The 22,847-nt window shown below is 39.1% G+C and overlaps 1 long non-coding RNA gene across 8 annotated transcripts in view; it reads left to right on the plus strand.

The window, feature by feature from the left end:
• The window catches only part of LOC109060901, a 56,296-nt gene extending 35,680 nt beyond the window's left edge, over positions 1–20,616 (plus strand). For 2 of the 8 annotated variants that reach the window (XR_006154779.1, XR_006154782.1), the window contains exons 2-4: positions 18,673–18,756; positions 19,010–19,787; positions 19,958–20,616. This is a non-coding gene — a long non-coding RNA (uncharacterized LOC109060901). Of the gene's footprint in view, positions 1–18,669; positions 18,757–19,009; positions 19,788–19,957 lie in introns of all 8 variants that reach the window. The other 6 variants (XR_006154781.1, XR_006154785.1, XR_006154780.1 and 3 more) reach the window with 6 other exon arrangements.
• Positions 20,617–22,847: the final 2,231 nt, after the last annotated feature.

Below are 22,847 nucleotides of genomic sequence, written 5' to 3' on the forward strand. Positions count from 1 at the left end.
GCTTCACTTTGGTGAGACGTACCTGCTTACAAACTCTTTCATCACGTCAGAATTTCTGCTGTGTGATGAATGAGACGGACACAATCAGCAGCTGGAATCACGTCCTACAAAAACAGCCAAAAATAAAGATTCTGTCATCATTTGCTCCCCCTCATGTTGGTCAAACCTGTATGACTTTTATTCTTCAGTGTCGTTGAGCACAACATTCACGCTGCTCTGTTACGTAACACTTCATTTTGATAGTCCACTTTAGAGATTGGTTAAACTATACTAACTGCACTCTACTACTAACTAAACCTGCTTAACATCTGCTGGCACTGTATTTTGATGGATATTCTATTGACTATAAGTAATGTACATGTCAACTTATTCTCACAAATATATCCAAACTAACAACAAATAACATAAAAATTTAGAGTAATTAGTTAACTTTGTTGTACATGTAGTTGTAAATTAATGAGTTAACGTAGTTGTAATTAATGAGATCTAATTGACATGTAGCTGTAAACTATAGTTAGTTGACAGTTGTAAACTAATGAGCATAAGTTGACGTGTTTGTTGTCACACCTGGTCTGTTTTGGACTGTTTTCTCTGTTTAGTTTGTTGTCATGGTCACTGATTTGAGTTCATTATGTTCAGCTGTGTCTTGTTAATTATCCTCGTTTGCTGTGTGTATTTAAGTTCCTGTCTGGTCAGTTCTAGTTTTGTCAGGTATTGTTAATGTGTATGTGTGTCACTAGCCTTTCTCTATGTGGCTTTACCTTTATTGTGTGGGTTAATTAAAGGCTAATAAACCTTCCTCATCTTCTGTGTGTTTGACACTAGCTAAACATGACAGTTGAGAAGTAATGAGTTAGTTGGCATGTAGTTGTAAGTTTTATCAGCTATACATTGTTTTTGTTTAGTTTTCTGTATTTCCGTTGTCCTGCCTTGTTTGTTTCCATGGTTTTTGATAAGTTAGGTCCACACCTGTTTCAGTTACTTATAAGTAGTTTAATGTCTAGAGTGGATTATCAAAATAAAGTGAAACCCTCTTTTGCATACAGTGTGAGTGCACGAGGACAGATGCTGTCGAGCTCATATTATACTTGAGGAACAGACCCTGTTTCTGTGGTGAGACTGAGGAAACACATTGGTCTCATTTTGACCCTTATTACACACACATACTCTCTCTGTTTAATGGTTTGTTCATCATCGTTTGTCCCCGGTTCAGCCTCAGGCACTTCCACATCATTCGGACACAGAATCAGAGAAGAGACACAGAGAAAGACGAGCGTCCATCAGGTTTTTCGTGATCCACCTCACTGACCCTGAACCAGTTCATGCAGACATTTAGAGCTGCTCCGTTTTCTCTGTTCTTGCAAACATCGTGAAACACACGTGAGCATGCACGGTCATTCTGCCCTTGAGAGACAAAGTCGGACACATAATCCTGCTCCTTTCTCTCCTTCCATTTTCTTTCTTTTTTCTTTCGGAGGGAAATGTTTGCCTGTGTTTTCGTGGTTGTCATGGACACCAGCACTCCTGGCTTTATGAAATGACAAAATGGTTATAAAGTTACGTAACTTCATTCTACTAATTTCTCCATTAGAAGGAGCAGATTGTATACTGCAGTTACTGTAAATAAGTGTTTGCTTTCACAAAAGACACGCGACAGTGAAGAAGCTCGAGGAAAACACAGTCTGTCAAAGAACATTACTGAGGGTTATTCTCATTTACTCATTGATGAATCACCTTAAATTGAGATTTCAATCCTGAATGTCTTCCTCAAGCAGCACAACTTGATAAACATGGATTAAACTGACCAGACTGAGCACAAGTCAAGTCACCTGTATTTCTATAGCGCTTTATACGTACAGACTGATTTAATCACGCAAACCTCATCAGATGTGAGGCAAATCAGCTGTAAAGCAGCTCTACAGAAGACAACAGTGTTATTATTCAGATCAGTTCTAGTGTTGTTCTCATCCGGTGCAGTTAAATCAATAGTATTACTGAATAATAAGTGTCTTTTACACCCTGACTAATCAAGTCAAATGTGACAGCAGCAAAGAGCCCAAACAACGCACATGTGTGAATGTGATTGATCAGATCCAGTGTCTGCAGGACCCTTTCTGTTCATTTAAAACCTCAGAACTGACCGTGAACAAACACAGCACTGCTGCTTCAGGTTTCAAACCTTTTAATACACAAATTCATGTTAGTGAGCTGCTGGAAGAAAAAGAGAAAATACAAACGACTTGATTAACTGTTTCATTACACGCGGCAGCGTTTCTGTTCTTGAGAAACTGTTCAGTTCATGTTCAGTTGTGGTTTATGTGCCTGGAGAAGATGCACCATTCTTTCTTTTGAGACGATCTGAAAGGTTTTTTTCTCTTTAATTGAATGGCTCATGACCAGCAGTTAATGTCTTGCATATGCAGCACTGGCGTGGGTTTGGAGGCTGTAGTGACTATTACACATATGGAAAAGGTTACGTAAGATCGCAGTCACACCGCCTGCTCACGGGGAGAACGGCATGCTGCGGACACCAGCGCAAAGAACTCTCAACATCTGACAAAGTTTGACTCATTTGACAAAACTCAACAGAAAATGATCATTACAGCCACATTAGACATCAGCAACATCTCTATCTAACAGTTTTAAGGTTAGCATGCATTATGCTTTGTGAGTTTACAGTTTTTTTTTCTTCAGCTGCTTACACACAGAATCTTTTCTTGTCACACAGTTTCTGAAAGCCGACACACCAATTCTACAAAACCATACACTAATTATCAGCCTTTGACTCAGTTTTTAATTTCATAAAACACTTTTTGCACAACACAACATTTAGTTCTCTATGTAACACAAACAAGAACTAATATTATGGAAAAGTTGTTTGCAAATGTTTGCTTTTGAGATGTTTGTGATGTGTTGAATGCAGTGCTTCATTTTGCAAGAGATGTGAGGCGTTTTGCATTTTGTGTGCAGTTCTTGAATTTGTGAGTAAAGTTTTGAAAATGTAAGCAGCTGAAAAAAAAACTGTAATGTTTCAGATTATGGATGTGTTAGTCCATGTTTTTACTGAAGTATTTTTTTTTTACATTTTAATCACAAAAGTGATGTACACACAAGCAGTCCAGGCTTTTTGTAGTTTTGATTTTAAATGGATGGCGAAATTAATATCAACCATATTTTAAACTGAACCCTTTGTTTGAATTTAGAGAATTCACATCTGATGATCTTTTAGCTGAAATAACAAATGCACATTATTCACAGTGATCTGAAACAACAAACACACGATCGTGTCACTGTAAAATCATCCAGCGCCGGTTGATGACTAACTACTGCTGTTCACAGATTAACTATTCAGCCAGCTAAACAAAACCTGTCCATTTATAGACGAAAGCTGCTCTAAAAATACTCTTTTGTTCAGCGTGGTGAAGTGTGTCCTGATGCTCTCAAACACTGATAGATGAACAACGGGCCGAGCGCACACACACACACACTTTTTTGTTTTGTGCCGAATCTGTTCTCACACAAACTAATGCACATAACAAGAGTCGGCGGCGACGAGCACAGTAGTGTCCTTCTCAGCTGGGAAAAATTAAGCAAAAAAACAAACAAACTCCTTCTCACACTAGCAGTAGTGTCCTTCTCAGCTGGGAAAAATTGGGCAAGATATTGAACAAACTCCGTCTCGCTTTAACACTGAACAGATTCTTGTCCTTTTATAAATGTAAAACTGAACTTTGTTTGTGATCTTCAGTATGTGCTCTAAAAATGACCATATCATGGAGTTTGTGAATGAGCGACTGACTCAGTGTTATTAGCTTTGTTTTTACAGCGGAACAATCAGCTGCTTTTTAATTGCTCAATGTTTTTGTCATTTAAAAGTGTTGTTAAATGTTTTAGAGATGAACTGTACCTACTATGAATGCTTAATCTTAATCTTGCACCCCACTGAACTCTTAGGTGTTCTGCTATTCAATATAACCGAAGAGCTTAAGTCAAATTCTTTACACTACCAGACAAAAGATTTTGAACAGTAAGCTTTTTAATGTTTTTAAAGAATTCTCTTCTGCGCAACAATTCTGCATTCATTTGATCCAAAGTACAACAAAGTCTATTTTGTCAACAGTCAAAACAGTCAATTTTTGAAATATTTTTACTAGAAGAGACTTCTTTAAAAACATTAAAAATCTTATTGTTCAAAACCTTTTGACTGGTAGTGTATGTACATAAAAAAAAAATTCTCTTAAGGCATTTTTAACATTTGAAATGAGTAAGTTAGGCTTTAGAGCTTTACAGATTTTTTTTCAATTGCTAACATCCTTTTGTCCAATCTGTAGTCACGTTTTCAAAACACTACACATTCAGCACAACATCAGTCTGTTGTGACCATATCTTTAACACAATTCATGTTGTTTTCACACAATATTCAGTAAATTAATAAGTTTCTAAAATGCTTAAAAATTCTTTTCACATACGCTTACCCCATACCAAAATCATAGATCCTTCTTATCTTTTTTTACAAATGCTTAAACACTGCATGACAGAAATGAAGACCTAATGTTCCAAACTTTAAATATAGTGTAAAGCCTCTACTTCTGCAACAACAGCAACTCAAAAGTATTGAAAAATAAAATATATAAAATATTGTAACAACTGATAAGCATTTTTAAGTAACAGATCACTAAAATATTTAGTAATAGCTGATTCCAGTCTCAGTTGGAGGAATAGTCAGGTGTTTGATGCTCTTTCCATTACATCAACAGAGTAAAAAAAAAAATACCTCTTTGAATTGTTTTTGTGGATTCAGAGCAACACAAAGAATCAGAGAGAGAAAAAAAAAATAATGCTTGGGAGAGGAAGAGGAATAGTTGGAGGAAGGAGAGGAATAGTTGGATCAGAAAAAGGGAGAAGAAGATTAGATTAGATTCAACTTGATTGCCATTGCTCATGTAAGGTACAAGGCAACAAAATGCAGTTAGCATCTAACCAGAAGTGCAATAAGCAGTAAGTACAGAATATACAGTGTCTACAATATGTTATAAATGTAAAATAAATATACAAATAAGGCAGTACTATGGACATAATTTACAGATTTTACAGTTTTTTCCAATTGCTTACACACAATTTTTCAAACTAGTCTGGTTTTATCAAAATACTTCACACAATTCACAAAACCACACACCCAAACTGCAAAATACCTCATATATCCTGCAAAATGAAGCACTGCAACCGAAACTACACATAGTAATCAAACTTTTGGATGAAATGGCACACACTTTATTCATATTACCAGATTTTTGCCTAACCAACTACACACTGTTGGGCAAAATGAAAAGCACCCCCATCTTTAGTATGCTTTACAATGTTGCGTGTAGTGTACTGCAGTCAATATAGTACTTACATCCACATATGCTCGTCTGAACTCTTTGTTTCTTTGTGAGTTTCTCTCAAACGGGACCTTATAAAGTTGTTTCATTCTGATTTGTTTTCCTTGAGAATGCGAGCCAATGTGGACAGACTGACTCGTTGAATGTTGTTGAATAAGGTGTTGTCTTGGATGATGTGTTTGAATTTCTCGTAATCTGATTTCATTATTTTCCAAAACCAAGTTTACAATGGCAGCTTCCTGTACCCCGGTGAACATTTGGCCCCTTCCTCCACCATGGTGTCGTCTCTCAGTCCTTTAGAAAAAATAAAATAAAAATATATATAGGGCTTGGACAATGCAGCCTAAATATTTTCCCCCACAGTAGAGTACATTGTACAGGAAACTTGTACAGTTCATGAATGGCTGATGTCATACACTAAGTAAACAGGTGTCACCCAACTGATACACTATGACATGGGGTATACAACATGTGTACTACATGAAATTTTGGTTATTTACCTGTTCTCCAGTCTAAAGGTCCGGATGACAGAGGCAACAGTAAAACGGCTCAAGTTTGGCTGCACTCTCTGTCCAGCCTCACGCATTGTCAGCCCATGGTTGATGACATGATCTACTAAGGTTGCTCTGATTTAATTTGAAAGTGTTTGTCTTCTTTGGCCATGAGCTCCTCTACCTGCTCTTCCCCTACCTGTCACTCTTCCTCCCCCTCTTATTCTCAACCTCCCTCTTCCTCTTCCTCTTCCTCTTCCTCTCTCTGCAATGTCTTCCATTGTTGTTGTAAAAAAAGGTTCTTACCTTTGGTCTATTCATAGTGCTTGCATCCTGATTGAAGTGTTAACAATTAACCATTGAGGTGTTTGGCCAGGTGGCACATGTAATTGGCCAATTAGCTCATGTAGTGTCATTTTGAATGGCAGTGTTTTGAAATGGCAAACATGTGACTTTATGTCTTATGCAGAGAACTGTGTACAGTGCATTTAAAAAGTGCCATTTTGAAATGCAAAATGTGTGTAAAGCAGAAAATGTGTTTAGACTGAGAAGAAGTTTTGCTCTCTGTGTGTCAGTTTAAATAATTGTGCTGTGCATGTCATTTTAGTGTGTTAGCAATTGGAAAAAAACTGTACTATGGACATACTATACAGATGGATTATGTAATTGTATGTACACTATAAGCAGAAACTATGAACATATGAACATCATTTACACTAGTGCAATGGACAGTAAAAAGTGCATAGAAAAATATTCCAGTGTACAAATGGATCATTCAGTATTCTGAATGAACAGACAGTAGTGCAAGTAACAACAAGTGAACTGTTTTTGTTTGTTTGTTAACCAGATGTAGTGATGAGGAGGGGTGAGGATTCTGTGTGTTTGGTGTATGTGTGTGTGGGGGGGGTTTGTCAGAGGGCAGAGTTCAGTAAAGAGACAGTTGTAGGGAAAAAGCTGTTCCTGAATCTGCTGGTCCTTGTCCGGAGGCTCCTGAAGCGCCTCCTGGAGGGCAGGAGGTTAAACAGTCTGTGGTCAGGGTGAGAGGAGCCCTTAAGAATGCTGCGAGCTCGACGTAGACAGCATTTTCTTTGGATGTCCTCAATAACAGGGAGTGGTGTCCCTGTGATGTGTTGGGCGGTTTTCACCACCCTCTGCAGTGCCTTGCGGTCAGCAACTGAGCAGTTCCCATACCAGACTGTGATACAACTGGTCAGGATGATCTCGATCACACACCGGTAAAAGTTCACCAGGATGGCTGAAGACAGCTGGTTCTTCTTCACTGTCCTAAGGAAGAAGAGGTGCTGGTGAGCCTTCTTGACCAGGCTGGAGGTGTTTGCGGTCCAGGTACAGGTCCTCCGAGATGGTGGTTCCCAGGAACTTGAAGCTGGAGACACGTTCAACAACCATCCCGTTAATGTGGATGGGGTCATCCGTGCTTCCTTTCTTCTTCCTGAAGTCCACAATGAGCTCCTTTGTCTTGTTGGTTTTAAGGAGCAGGTTGTTGTCAGCGCACCATGCGGCCAGGTGCTGTACCTCCTCTCTGTATGCAGTCTCATCGTTGTCACGGATGAGGCCAATCACAGCGGTGTCATCTGCAAACTTAATGATGGAGTTTGATCCATGCACAGGCTTGCAGTCGTGGGTGTAGAGGGATTATAGAAATGGGCTCAGCACACAGCCCTGTGGTACGCCGGTGTTTAATCAGAAACTCCATAATCAAGTGTGGCCTAACCTAACATGCTGAGGTCTGCTGATCAAAAACTCCATAATCCAGTTGCAGAGGGAGGTGTTAATGTCCAGGTCTCCAAGTTTTGTGGTCAGCTTGGTGGGAAAGACAGTGTTAAATGCTGAGCTGAAGTCAACAAACAACATCCGTACATATGTGTTGTTATTGTCCAAGTGTGTGATTACAGAGTGCAGCAATGTGCATACTGCATCCTCTGTGCTCCTATTTCTACAGTAAGCAAAGTGGTGTGGGTCCAGTGTGGGTGGGAGGCAGTCTTTGAGGTGTGCTTCGGGTAGGTGGTCTGCTGAGAGTGTGATCTTGGTGGCTGTCACCTTGCTGTCGATGTTGAAGCGAGCATAAAAGTCATTTAGCTCGTTAAGGAAGGAGACGTCTGTGACCGTTGGAGTAAAGTTGCTTGACTTGTAGTCACTGATGACCTGGATGTCCTGCCATATGCGTCGGGGGCCAGAGTTGGAAAAGTGTTCCTCTACCTTCAGCTTCTAGCAGTACTTGGCCTTTTTGATGCCCCTCCTCAGGTTAGCCCTGGATTTGCTGTAGGCCTGAGTGTCATCTGACCTGAAGGCAGTGTTGCGGGCTTTCGGCAGAAGTCGCACCTCCTTGTTCATCCATGGCTTCTGATTAGAGTATGTTATGATCTGTTTTTCTGTTGTAACACTGTCAATGGTGGTGTTGATGTAATCCAGTACAGAGGAGGTATAGATATCAATGTCTTTGTGAGAGCCACAGGCAGCCTGAGAAGCAAACATGCTCCAGTCCGTGCATTGAAACCTGTCCTGAAGAGTCTGCTCCAGTTGGCCACACCCTGATGGTCCTCACTGATGGCTTCACATGGTTAATGAGGGGTGAATACTTAGGGGTGAGAAACAAAGAAAGGTGATCAGACTGTCCGAGGTGGGGGAGGGGGGTCGCGGTGTAAGTAAGCTCCATCAATGTTTGTTTAAACATGATCCAAAGTTTTGTCTCCTCTAGTGTGGCAGGAAGCATGTTGATGGAATTTGGGGAGCACTGTCTTTAATTTGGAGTGATTAAAATCACCTGCGACAATAAAAGCAGCCTCCGGGTGAGCAGTCTGTTGTTTACTAATGGCCGCATGAAGTTCGTTCAAAACAAGCTTGGCATTAACATCCGGTGGAATATAGACTGCTGTTATAATGGTGGAAGTGAACTCCCGCAGCAGATAAAAGGGTCTACACTTAACCATGAGAAACTCTAGGTTAGCGGAGCAGTGTCTCCCAACAATGACAGTGTTCGTACACCAAGCTTTGTTAACATAAATGCACAATCCACCACCTCTTGTCTTGCTGGGGTCATCTGCCGTTCTATCTGCCCGGACCATGTAGCGTCCAGCTAGCTCAATAGCATTATTGGGTATGTCGCCGTGTAGCCATGTTTCTGTGAAAACCATGACATTGCATTCCAAAAGTCTCTTACTGTGGGTGATGCGAAGTCGTTTCTCATCCATTTTGTTCACCAGAGACCACACATTAGCGAGGAAAATGCTGGGTAAAGAAAGCAGGAGTGGTGTTAGCTTTAGCTTAGCTCTTAGACCTCTGCACTCCCCCCACCTTTGTTTACGATCTTGACGCCACCTGCAAGCACTTCCGCCCGGCTGGGTAGAGTGCTTAACCTCGGGTGTTCTGGAGATCTCAGGGATGAGTCGAAGATTGGTGATTAAACTGTTGGAAAAGTGCTCACCAATATCCAAAAGCTCCTGTTGGGTGTAGGCAAAGCTGTTCAGTATGAACAGACCTGAGATGAGCAGGAAAAATACTGCAAAATTGCAAAAACTGGAGAGACGCCGAGCCTTGTGATGTGTACGCGCCGCCATTTTGGTCTACAAGAGGTAAGGGAGAAGAAGAGGTAAGGTAGAAGAATAGGTTAGAGGGAAGAAGAGGCTAGGGAGAAGAAGAGGCTAGGGAGAAGAAGATGTAAGGGAGAAGAAGACGTAAGGGAGAAGAAGAGGTAAGGGAGAAGAAGAGGTTAGGGAGAAGAAGAGGTTAGGGAGTAGAAGAGGTTAGGGAGAAGAAGAGGTTAGGGAGAAGAAGAGGTTAGGGAGAAGAAGGGGTTAGGGAGAAGAATGGGGTAAGGGAGAAGAAGAGGTAAGGGAGAAGAAGAGGTAAGGGAGAAGAAGGGGTTAGGGAGAAGAAGAGGTAAGGGAGAAGACGAGGTTAGGGAGAAGAAGAGGTAAGGGAGAAGAAGATGTAAGGGAGAAGAAGACGTAAGGGAGAAGAAGAGGTTAGGGAGAAGAAGAGGTTAGAGAGAAGAAGAGGTAAGGGAGAAGAAGGGGTTAGGGAGAAGAAGAGATTAGGGAGAAGAAGATGTAAGGGAGAAGAAGAGGTTAGGGAGAAGAAGAGGTTAGGGAGAAGACGAGTTTAGGGAGAAGAAGAGTTTAGGGAGAAGAAGATGTAAGGGAGGGATAAGAATGTGTGCTGGACGGTGCATTTTTATGTTTGTTTGTTTTTTCCTCTTACACATGTGGAACCTGTGAAAGCTTATTTCTGCCATGGAATATAAAGGCTAAAGGGTAATTGTGACTTTTTTTCATCTCACAGTTCTGACTACTATTTTTTTTGCCATTGTAAATTTATCTCACAATTCTGATAAAAGTCTGAATTGCAAGATGTAAACTCGCAATTCCAAGAATAGAAGTCCAAATTGTGAGATAAAAAGTTCACAATTACGTTTTTTTATCCTGTGACGGAAACAAGCTTGCATAGTAACCAAGGGCCATGTATGTTGTAATTTTTGTTGATCTCTGGCATCAGCTACCATCCACATCCAACCACCCCCACACCCACCCACCCACTGGAGAACAACTTCAATCAAGGTTCCAACTGAATTTCTGCATAGAGGACCCTATTTTTTCTATTGTACATTCTATAAAGTAATGACTTATTCAGTTTTAGACAGTATGTTGCCAAGAATGAACACATTTAACACAACCCATTTTGCTGAACTATAAACACTATTCCCCTGCTTTAACACATGAGTCAGATTTGGTGAACTCTTACTGCAAAACTCTACACACAAATCCCCACATTTCTCAGTGCTTACACCATGTGGTCATTTAGAAAGCACTAACATTCAATATTGTTCACTCAAGTCAGCATAACTTGAGCTCAGTTAGCACACAGATACCCACGTGGAAACACTAAGAGTCAAAATGTATCACACACCAGTCAGAACCTTCAATAGATAGATAAAAGAGCCCCATTCACTTCATTCAGTTTTAGAACGATGGATCCAGAGAGACGTGATTGAAAAGGTCGAGGACACCAGAGAGGAGGAAGAGGATGAGCAAGAGCAGTAAGGAGTGGAGGAAGAGGTGAAGGAAGAGAAAGAGGAGGAGGACAAGGATGAGGATGAGGGGCAAGGAGACAAGGAGTCTCAGATGAAATTTGTGCCACTAGTTGACCATGTCCTTGTCCATGGTATGACTATGAGGGAGGCTGGGCAATGAGTTCAGCCAAACTTAAGTTGCTTCACCGTCGCCTCGATCATAAGAACATTCAGGGAGGTGTACCTCAGTGTACTCTACTGTAACTTTTGACAGCTGTACTCTGTTACAACACATGTTATAACACATGCATCAAATAGCCTTACATACAGATAGAGTTTCTGTCTGCTTCCATTTTGTAAAAAGTACTTTTGCAAAATGAGTACTTCTATTTTTGTAGGACACAGAGACGATGGAATGGAAGAAGCCTGAATAGACATTACAGTTGATGTGTGACAGGGTGGATCAGTCATGCGAGAGGATTTTACCCCCGCTGCCTGGCTCGGGCCAGTATAGCCTGTGATGTCTGTCCCAGACCAAAGATGTGATGCTGGGGCAGAATATGTTGTTTGGTGTATTGTACTGTACAGTACATTAAGGAATAGAAAATGTGCAAATGTATACACGTGTTCATCATGTGAAATGTTCCTTGAGGGGGAGAACCACAAGCAACAACTTATTACTGTTTTTTGGTTTTGGTTTTGTAGTATTGTTTTGAATTTATCTCACCAGTGTGTAAGACTGTGTTGTAGTGTGTGTGTTTTTGAGGGCTTGTCTGTGATGAGGGCAAAGTTTGGTTTTTCAGCAAAAGTGAATGGTTTTGAGTGTAGAGCTTCATTTTGATATGAAAATAGGTTGTTTGGGTAATTGGGTGAGGCGTTATGGATTTGTGTTTACTGTTTTGAGAATATGAGGCATAGTTTCAAGAAATGTGTTTAAGCAATTGAGAAAAACTGTAAAAATGTAAAATGGGTTTCAGTTGAAAGTAACTAAATTACAAAAAACAATGGATTTTTAGATTGTCTATATGCAGGTAGAACTGAAACATGTATGTCAAACATGTAGAAGAAAGTAATGCAGTTTTTGTAAAGCCATTATCTGTTAGTATTTTGACAGTCACTGTGCTACTATTGACTATATCTTCCTATTGGATAGAAAAGTAGTGCTAATGTTTTGTCTGAATGAATCGATTTTGAATTGGGTTTGCTTTGTTTTGATAGAGTTAGTATGTATAGAAAAAAAGGTATTCAGCATTTTGAAATGTAGAGTTTGTATTTATTTAACAAAATGTGGTTTTGGCCAGAAAACTAACTATTTAGCTAATTGTGTGATGTAGGTGTGTTGCTGTGTTAAGAGTTTAGAAAAATTACTTTAAGTATTGGTAAACGCTTGTTAGCAATTAAAAAAACTGTAAAGATGTTTTAACTGTACCTTACATGGATTTGGCTTGCAAAGTTGTTAAATTCTTTTAGTTTACTATAATCCCCTGTGTTATTGACACTGTTTTCCAGTTTAATACAGTAAAGCTGCTTTGACACAATCCGTATTGTTTAAAGTGCTATAGAAATAAAGGTGACATGACTACAGCTGCACAAATGTGCTTCTTTGTGAACTGACTGTAAGATATATAGTATTGTAAAATATTCATAGATAATATTAATAATGATTTCTCTAGTATGCAAATAAAATTAGTCACAAGACAAAAGTATGTGTCTGTAATGACCAGTTTTGTGTGTACTGTGAAATGTAAAAATCCGGTTCAGGCCTATGTTAGTGTTCACCGTCACACTGTCATCATGAGCTTCAGTCATCAACTCAGGAATACATTCAATCTGAATTCTAATGAACAACACTGTAACTCTAACAGATAGAGTTAATTCAGCTCAGGCTTTAAACCCGTTCCTGTAGTGTCTGCAGTGTTTGTTGTCGACTCGATCTGTGGCTTCTGTCACAGGCGTGAAAACATGAAAACGCTTCTGATCTCAGCTCTAACAGCTCAGGATTGTTCTGGAGTTTCCTCTGTGTTTTTAACGGGCCTGTCGAGTAATTAAAAGAGATTAAGAGAAATGTGGGAATGTGTTTTACTGCAATCAGCACACAATGTCATCTCCGCACGCTCACGCGCTAACGTGATTACTGTAATCCGATTTGTAATCTGCCTCCAAAAATGGCGTTGTTAAAGAACCATCTTTGGAGGATTTTAAGATGTAAAACAGTTTGTACTACATTTCATCTGTTTTTACGATCATTTGGCCTTCTTTTGCTGATCCAGTGACATGAACAGAGCTCCAGAGTTGCACAAAATGATGATAAAAGCCGGTTTTGTCCAGTTTGTGTTTGGGCCAGAAAGACGCTCACGGACCAGTGGATGTGAATGTAGCAGCTCCAGCCGTTAGCGCACTAATTAGCGTCTGTTTAATGCAAACGACACGGCGTCCTCATCCTCTCCCATCCGTCCGCGCTTCTCCTGCCAGCCTTTATTCTCAGGCTGCTGTATAAAATTTGAATAAGCCTCTCATATAAATCCAAAAACATCAGTCTGGAGACGAGCGCGGACCGGATTAAACTCACCGTGATGAAGGCGTCACTAATGTGACTGACAGACAGACAGATGAACATTTCCTTCTAAATTCTAGAATATCTTCACTTTGTTTGAAGCTGCTCTGCTGTTTGTTGTGATGTTGCTATAGTACATCGACAAACAAGGCCACATGTGCAGATATTTCTGTACAGCTCTCTGTCCTCTAGAGATGCTAGAAAGACGCACACAAACTTCAGTGCATTTCTGTAACACTCTGAATAAAGCCTGTGTGATGAAAATGAGTTGGGAATGAGGAGAGGAGAGCAGGAGATTTCAGCAAAAACAAAAGACAATGAAGGGCAGAAATCACAAGCTGTCTCTTTATTTTAAGGAAAATGTGATTTTACTTTTTGGTAAAAAAAACCAAACAAACAAAAAAAAAAAAAACACATTTCTTGGAATATTGGCAGAGCAACATATATAAAAACAGACACACATACTCTCTCTCTCTCACTCACTCACACTCACACACACACACACACACACACACACACACACACTCACACACACACACAATAGTGGTTATCATCTAAGATAAATCACTTATAGTGCAAAAAATAGGCCTAATTCATTACATTTGGTTATCCTTGAATTGCATACAAGTTCTTTAGAAACTATATCTACTGAATCTATATCTAGATATCTATAAATGCACTAAATGATTCACTAATTAACCATTCAGTTTAATAGACAAATGTATTCAACTGAATGAGAAGTCATGCAAATGACACGTTTGATGTTACTGTGAATGAAACATTTATACAGAGTAAACACTACATTTTGTGTAGTGCTTAAGGAAACTTTGTGATTGTGTGTATTGAATAAGACAATTGAAAATACGCTGAAATGTTTGAAAAAACGTCACATTTGATGATCTGTTGTGATATTAGCACTAAGAGGTTCAATAATGTAACAGTTGCTTGTGAAAATAGTACCAAAGCAAATAAAAAACTGTATAAAGCACTTTGTACAATATAGAATTATTATTATTTTTTTTTAAATCGAGTTTTGATTTCTAAGTGAAGAAATGATGTACATGTGTTTTCACACATAATCACATGCATTTAATGCGTGTATTCTCCATCAGCACAAGATCATGTGTGAAAGCCTGGCCTGTGATTGAGGAAAGAGTCGATCGCATGATGTAGTGTTAGTTTTGTGAAGCTCTGCTGTATCTCTGTGACTCACCTGGATTCTGTCCACACCCTCAGAAAGCCCTGCGTTACATAAGACGCATTAGATGTGTGAGTTTTGGATGCATTTTTCAATAACAAATAATGCTAAAATATTAACATATATTAGATACTCTACGTTTAGGATGCTGAATGGTGAACTGCAAAAGATTCATTTGTGTTACTTTTAGTTTAATGAAATGCATTTTGTTAATCAATTCAGCTTCCATTTAATCTTGTTCTTAATATGTGAAATGTATAAGAGGTAAGAGATCACTGGTGTTTGAATGTCCTCATTTGATCAAATGTCTTTTCACTCAGTGAATTCACATCTTTCCTTTCTATTCTGTTCTCTTCACATTGAGTCTGCTGTGACGCACCTTCAGTCAGATCTCTCTATAGAGTGCAGAGACTGAGAGTAAACGAGTTTCACAAACACACACGCATCGAACTACAGAGAGAAGCTCACCGAGAAACTCAGCAAACACGAAACATCTGTAGATTCATGTGAAGTAAATAGCAGATGCCTGTAATTGAAAACACTTCATTGATCTTTAAATGAATAAAAGCTTCATTAAGACGGCCAGAGCCAATAAAAACAAACAAAAATCAGTTCCTCCTCAGTATTTTGGATTTGTTTTCCAGGACAAATATCTAAACATCCTTAAATCAAGTTACATTTACAGGAGATGCAATACAACTTTAAAGAACCTTTCTGAAAAATGCAAAATTAAGTGAGTTTTACTGGAAACAAGAAAATGATCTGCCAGTGAGCAAGTTAAATGAAATGGAAAATGATTATTTTTCTAACCCCACTTGCAGATAATTATTATTTTTCTCATTTAATTTTGACATATTTTTCGAAATAACACAACTTAATGTCTGATTTCATTTTGCATCTCCAGTAAATGTATCTTGATTTAAGGATGTTTAGATATTTGTTCTGTAAACAAGACCTTTTTTGAGAAAGAAAATCACCTTCTTTGCAGCGAATTTCACCAATCCAGTTTTTAATCTATTTTTAAAATTTTATGAACAGTTTAATTATTGCAAATGATAGAGATGACCTGAGAGCTCAATGTCTCTCAGCATCACTGGAGCTTCATGAACGAAACCTGATCCCAGAAGATCCAGAGAACAACATCATAACGTCACATGAGCAGCCTTTTCCCTCAGGCTATATTCAGTCTGAACCATTAAAACTCTCAGAACACGATCTCAGCTGAATAATGACGGCTTACTCTTGTGTTTTACAGCTGCTTCACAGCAGAAATGCATTTTCTTATCACTGTAAATCTGCTTTGACACAATCTGTATTTTATAAAGTGCTATATAAATAAAAAAAAAATTAAATATAAATAAAAAGTTTTAAATGTGGCGTCGGATGTAAATGTGCATCAAATGGTGTGTTTAGAGCAATTTAAAGAGTTCAGCCCAGCTGTGTTTTAATGGCGTCGTGATTAGAGCGAGATCTGAAGTGATGTCAAGCGCAGAAATGTTTTGGCTGCGGGGCGGACGAGCTTCTGATGGCCTTTACGTTCCTTCACATGAATAATCACATCTAATTAAGACACGGAAGAGCAGTCGTGCCGCCCGTCTGATTGAGGAAGTGATATGATGAACGCAGCTCAGGGTCTCTTCAGGGTTTTGATCTGGAAAAACTGTAATATTTGCTGAAATGACTAATTCACTTCAAGCTGTTTAATGTGAAACTAATAATAATAAGCAGAAATGTGTGTGGTTTATGTAATAGATCAAGCTGTTTTAACAGCAGATAAACAGCTGTCTTTATGAATTGTGCTAAAGAGCAGAGACTTTCAGAAAATCATTGATTTTATCTTTCAGAAAAGACTTGCCTTAATCAAAAGATTTCTGAAATCTGTTCGAGAGAATCTCACAAAATCTGTCAGGAATACGTCGAGAACCTGTCAAGAAAAACTCACTTAATAAATGTAAATACGCACTGAAAAAGTGTGTGACCTAGAAACAATTTTAAATAAAAAAATACTTCAAACAAATCAAAAAACTGAAAAAAAAAAAAAAAAAAAAAGAAAGAAAGAAAGAAAGACTTGAATTAAATGTGATCTCTTGATGCAGTATTTTCTTGTAAATCACACTCTCTTCTGCAGAAACAGCAGCAGCAGTGTTTCTGTGCCACACACTTTAATCAAACATCGCTCAGAGAGTCTGTGTGTTGTTCATCTCTGTGTGTATAATGTGTGTCATTCAGTGTTTGTAGTTTGTCTTTGTGTTGGCCGTCGTGTTTGTGTCCGCATGTCCACGCTAAAGAGGACAGACAAGTGCAGACTGAACATGTCACGGCACGTTTGAGTCACGCTGCCCAACTTAGTCACCGCTGGAAATGAATATAGACTCATGTAGAGCACCACACCTTCACACACACACACACACACACACACACACACACACACACACACACACACACACACACACACACACACACACACACACACACACACACTATAAAATCAAAGAAAATGTTCTGTAGGGAACTAATCAAATTCTCTTGCTCTAAACTCACACACTTTCTTTCTTAATAAGTTTTTTCTCCTTTTTAATGTGTGTGTGTGTGTGTGTGTGTGTGTGTGTGTGTGTGTGTGTGAACGTCCTCTTGCTGAAATCAATAGGATGTGAAGAGCAGCAGACAGAGCTCATGAGGATCCTGAAGCTTCATAATATAACTCATAATAGGTCTAAAATATTTGAAAAACTTCAAGCATAATTTTTCTGATTCATTAAATCCACTGAAAGATAGTCAAACATGTGATACTAATGTGACTGTAACCACACTTGAGCAAGTGCTTCACAGCAGCTTCATGAAACTCCTCGAGCTCAAACACAAGGTCATGGGCTGGATTCTCAGGGAATGCTGAAGTCATATCATCTAAACCTTGAATGCAGTCAGTTTGGATGAAATGTCTGTTAAATGCACAATCTTTACAGCAAAGCTTTACAGTGGCCATAGAGAAGAAGTTCATAACACGCAGGACATGCATTGCATTGTGAACCTGGTTTTAAGTAGAGCAAAGATCATCTGAGAATGGAAGAAAAATGTCATTCTTTCTATTTTGAAAGTTCATGTTTAATTCATTATGTTACTTTATTTTTTGTAATTATTTGTGAAATTTGCAAGCAATTTCTACAGCTCTTTTTTTCATTGTGCAGGACAATTCCTGTCTGATGTTAGACTGCTAAGGTTGTCGGCTCTTTTACAATTAATTAACAATTCAAGTTTATTTGTAAAGCACTTTACAAGATGCAAATCGTTGCAAAGCAGCTTTACAGAAAATTAAAGTTCTACATTATAGTAGCTTATCATTTGTGACTATCTCACGTTGAAATGTACGGTAAAAATCAAGCAACTTTTAAGTCTCTGCTCAAGTTCTCTCTGTCAATTGTTATATATTTGTTACTGGACAATTTAAAAACCTTAAAAGCTTTGTTAATCTTTTTCTCGCGGCCGCCGCTGTTCATGGTGTTTTCCTCGAGTCTGATGATGGCTCCGGTTCCTCCTTCAGTGTGATTTTACAGCTGTTTTAGGTGATCTAAGCAGCACACATGATCCGAGGAGTCTTCAGGACTGATATCACACTGCAGTTCAGAGGAAATACTGTATGACACAAACCTTGACTTCCAGGGGTTCGTGACAGATTGACATGATTACATGAAGAGAGTAGGGAAGTTTGAATGTTCTCATGGCCGCCGCATTATACTGTGTTTGAGAATAAACAGGCAGGACAGACGCTCATCATTTATAGCTTTAATACGAGCATCAGTGGCAGCATAAATGTGCTCTGAGCGATTCACAATCCCAGAATCCCCGACCTCAACCCCGGCGTGTCCCTGGTGTGCTTCTATTTTAGAAACGCCGCACTATTCTTCTGCTTTGTGCTTTTGCTGAAGCCCTTAAAGACAAATCCCTGCTGTCAAATGCTATCTTTGAAGGCCCAGAGCATTGTGTTGCTGGTAGGCTTTTGATTATTATTTTTATTTGCTCAGCAGAACGGAATATCATACAAGAGGCAGATTAATGGGTCGCATTACATCGATTTACTCCAACTAAGCTTAAAAAGTCTTCATAACACGGTGAGACTCCATATTCAGTCACTAAAATATATTCATTTAAGCTTAATAGAAAGAAACAGACTGAGTGGGAAATTTCTGCACGAACTAACATCACTTGTTGTTCATTTTAAAGTGAAATATCCAGCGATCGATGCTAAAACTGTGTTTAGATTTATCCAAAAGATATGAATGTGAATCTGGCAGTGCTTTATTATGATGTTTGGTGTATGTACAAAATTACAGCAGTTCATGCCATTTTATCTTGCTTCTACAGGTCTGTGAACAGGAGCGCTGCTCTACCGGGTGCGCTAGCGAGCAAGTTTACCACCACAGACAAAACCAAACATGTGGAGCTGCTTATGTGATGTAAATGTCAAAATGTATTAATTTACTATGACAGAAGTGTTTTGCACTCATAACATTGTATTGTGCACTAAACCACAAGAAAATAAGGCTTTATTGATCAATAATCTGCCACTAGTGTTGATTTCAGCTGGAAACTGCAGTGTTTGTATGTGTAGACCTATGTTTTTAATGGAAAGAAATTAACGAGGAGACGCTGTTTTAGCCAATAACTGCAGGTGTCCTTTACTGTAGTGATCTGGCTTTTTTGACTTAACTCACCCTCATCTTCATCTTCTCGCTCATGATGGGTCACATTGGCAGATGTCATTGTTGCCAGGGAGACAGATGACATCAGGGAATGACATCGCATCACTTCCTGCGGCCGCCGACAAGCTTTAATTATCACTAGGTGAAGGGTCATATTTCTGGACATGATCTGAATCGTTCAGAAGATTCACCGAGAATCACTATATTTAGGGAGACACATGATGCGTTTTAGCCTTTGGTCACTTTATAACATTATATGTCCATTTCATAACATTATCTTACACATTTGAGTAATATAATATAAATATACCTTGTTTATTTCTGAGTCTGTTTTTCATGTTTCAGAGCTCAAGCTTTTCTTCCACTCCTTTAGTGAACGCTGGATCTGGAGACAGACAGGACAAGCTGAATTCATGCTCAACATGATCAAGCAATCAAAAGTAAAACTTCTTTACTGGCATTTGTGATGTCTAAATGAATACATTGTCACATATTCTTCAATTTATGAAAGCAGCAATTTCTTTTGTATTATTCAATATATTGTAATAAATGTACAATAATTTCTAATATACCATTATGTCCTTTAATATAATGATCATTCCTTTATTAGGAAATATATTTTCTTTGCATAAGGGCATAGAGATGAACCGACCCAGACGACGACGCTGTGACCCCCAAAACAGCAACAACAAGCCCTAATTAAACCATTAAATCATCTTCACAAACCAATACAAACTGTGAGGCTTTCACTTTCTTGAGTTTGTTACCTGAAACACTACATCCATCAGAGATCGCACATGAGTATGAACAGCAGTAATATTAACAGATGAATAAGGACTCTGAATGCAGCAGAGAAGTCTTTCCAGTGATGTTCAGTTGTTCAGAAGCACTTTCACAAGCGGGAATGAAGCAGCAGATTTGTCAGCGTGATGCTGCTCATATTTTCCTGATGACGCCGATGATTCGCACCAGATTCTGTGGCTAATAAACCTCCAGCACTTGAATATGACATTTGGACATGACAGATAAACACACATGTTGAGTTGGAGCGCAGCCTCGGCGTTGACCTGCTGTCCTGTTATCAGAGTCCCCCAGCAACCATCTGTCTCAGGAGCGGGACAAACTCACAGTCTGTCATCAAACGAGCGCTTCACAGATGGACAGAAACATTCCCTTCCCTTCGTCAGCTCTCTCCCACTTTCTTGCTTTGTAATTCAAACACGCAAATCCACAAGAGCCTCTTCTGGCTCTTTCAGTTTTTACATACAACTAATAATAGAAAAAGTCTTACTAAATATTGCCATCATTTTTCAAACTGAAATGCCTGATATTCCCAGGTTTTCTGTGCCACAGCTGTTTTATTTTTAACAGAATTAAACATGAATAAAACCAAGGAATAAATGCAAACTGTACATAGCCATCGAAAATGTTGGGGTTAGTAAGAGTTTTTTTTTTTTTTGAAAGAAGTCTCTTCTGCTCATCAAGGCTGCATTTATTTGATCAAAAATACAGTAAAAATGGTTGAAATATTATTGTGATGTAAAACAGCTGTTTTCTATGTGAGTATCTGTTAAAGTGTAATTTATTTCTGTGATGTGCAGCTGTATTTTCAGCATCATTACTCCAGTCTTCAGTGTCACATGATCTTCAGAAATCATAATAATATGCTCATTTGCTGCTCAAGAAACATTTCTGATTATTATCAGTGTGTAACACAGTTGTGCTGCCCAATATTTTTGTGGAAACTGATGCATTTTATTTTTCAGGATTCACAGATGAACAGAAAGTTCAGAAGAACAGCATTTATTTGAAATAGAAATATTTTGTAACATTATAAATGTTTTACTCTCACTTTTGATCAATTTAATGATCAAATAAAAGTGCATGAATCTGAGTTATGTTAATTTCCTCTTACTGTCTGTAATAAACAAAACATTTGGCCATATTGTATGTAAATTGTTTGTTTTTTGACTAATTGATCATGTTAAGTGCACATGAGTTTGCAGTCACTGAATATGTGCTAAAATTATTTTGTTGGAATAAAGGCACAGACGATTAAGGCTGGTCTGGATGGTCAGTGTTGGGTGTTGTGACACTTTAACGAGCCGCTCGCACACAGACACTGAGTACTGCAGGACCTTTAACTGATCCCATTAGCGTCTCACAGCGGCCCGCGGTCATGCAGCGCTCTCACACAGACCTGCCCTTGAGACTGACGTAATTACACCATCATGACGTCTGTGCTTTAATATCTGCTGCCATTACTCACGGACAGACTGCATCACTGGATCATATCGCCGGCTGATAACGGGCTGGACGCTTTGACTTTGGATACTTTATGTGTCTGAAAAACAGAGAGAGAACAGACTGAATATTAATTTGACAGTTGTGTACGCACTTAAAGAAACAGTTCACCAAAAAATGAAAATATGTTCACCCTTGGGCCGTCCCAGATCAGGATGAGTGTGTTTCTTCATCAGGTTTGTAGAAATGTAGCACTGCATCAGTGTCTCAGCAATGGATGCTCTGCAGTGAATGGGTGCCGTCAGAATGAGAGTCCAAACAGCTGATAAAAACATCACAATAATCCACAAGTAATCCACAGCACTCCAGTCCATCAGTGAACATCTGGAGAAGACAAAAGATGAAACACATCCAGAATTAAGATGCTTTTAACTTAAAATACGAGTCCATAATCTATAACAACACTTCTTCCAGTGAAAAAGTGTTCTGGTGTGAATCAGGAGAGAAATCTGCACAGATCAAGCTTAACTGATGGACTGGAGTGCTGCTACAAATCTGATGCAGAAACAGACTCATCCTGATCTTGGATGATCTGAGAGTGAGGATATTTTCGACTAACCTTCATTTTTGGCTGAACTATTCCTTTAAATACAGAATATGACTGAAAACTCGTCGTGAGTCCAGGCCTGTTTAATTATAATTCTACTCCTTCCTTTCTAAATGTATCTTATATATTTGCAACACAATTTTTTCAGGGAAATGCCTCACGCATATCTTCGTGGTCTCTTTCAAAGCCTCAAACAAGAGCAAAGACTCATGGATTCATAAACAGCACTGTTTCATCTGAGCATGAACACCTGGAGATGACGTGAGGAGACGTTCTGAGCGCTGCGCTGTCACAGTCGCTAAAGAGAAGAAGAGATCACGGACGTTGAGACGTACGCAAGTGTCGCTTCTCTTTGAGTCAGCCATGTTCCTCCAAAACCCATTAAAAAGATGAAGGCGTCTCCTGTGGATCTGACGTGGGGTCAGAGTCTGAGATGAACATCTGCCCTCCGTCTGTCCTCATCAAACACTCGCTGACCTCCTTCAGTGATTCACAGCCGGATCCTCCATCGGCTCCTGCAGCTTTAGCAGAATCATTACATTGAGACATTAAATGAGTCTCTCCGGACTGTCCCAGGCTCAGGACATGATGAAGAAATGCTGCGGAGCTCTGTGTATAGACTGCTGCACATCTACTGTCTTGTGTTCAT

This window comes from Cyprinus carpio, chromosome B5 (genome assembly GCF_018340385.1).
Source record: "Cyprinus carpio isolate SPL01 chromosome B5, ASM1834038v1, whole genome shotgun sequence".
Lineage (NCBI taxonomy): Eukaryota > Metazoa > Chordata > Actinopteri > Cypriniformes > Cyprinidae > Cyprinus > Cyprinus carpio.